Source organism: Sinocyclocheilus anshuiensis, unplaced genomic scaffold, assembly GCF_001515605.1.
Source record: "Sinocyclocheilus anshuiensis isolate Anshui unplaced genomic scaffold, SAMN03320099.WGS_v1.1 scaffold729, whole genome shotgun sequence".
Taxonomy (NCBI): domain Eukaryota; kingdom Metazoa; phylum Chordata; class Actinopteri; order Cypriniformes; family Cyprinidae; genus Sinocyclocheilus; species Sinocyclocheilus anshuiensis.
Genome location: NW_015536561.1, coordinates 1,078,446 through 1,078,792, shown reverse-complemented (window position 1 = coordinate 1,078,792; position 347 = coordinate 1,078,446). Strand labels below are relative to the sequence as shown.

General features: G+C 28.8%; 1 protein-coding gene across 1 annotated transcript in view; it reads right to left on the bottom strand.

Annotated features, from left to right (window-relative positions):
• LOC107701817 (low-density lipoprotein receptor-related protein 5-like) overlaps positions 1-347 on the bottom strand; it is a gene marked incomplete at its 3' end in the record, with an annotated part of 76,729 nt that overhangs the window by 49,576 nt on the left and 26,806 nt on the right. The window lies entirely within an intron of this gene.

The following is a 347-nucleotide window of genomic DNA, read 5'->3' as shown; positions in this document are numbered from 1 at the left end:
CAGATTAGAATGATTTCTGAAGGATCATGTGACACTGAAGACTGGAGTAATGATGCTGAAAATTCAGCTTTAAAATCAATAAATAAATTACATTTTACATTTTAATAAATTACATTTTAAAATACATTCAAATAGAAAACGGACGTTTTAAAGTGTAATAATTTTTCACAATAATACTGTTTTTACTGTATTTGTGCTCAAATAAAAACAATCTTGGCGAGCATAAGAGACTTTCAAAACCATAAAAAAAAACAACCCAAAACTTTTGAACAGTAGTGAAGTTCACCTAAAATGAAAATTTCATTGGTTTGGACCCCACTGACTTTAACTGCTTGGACAAACACACA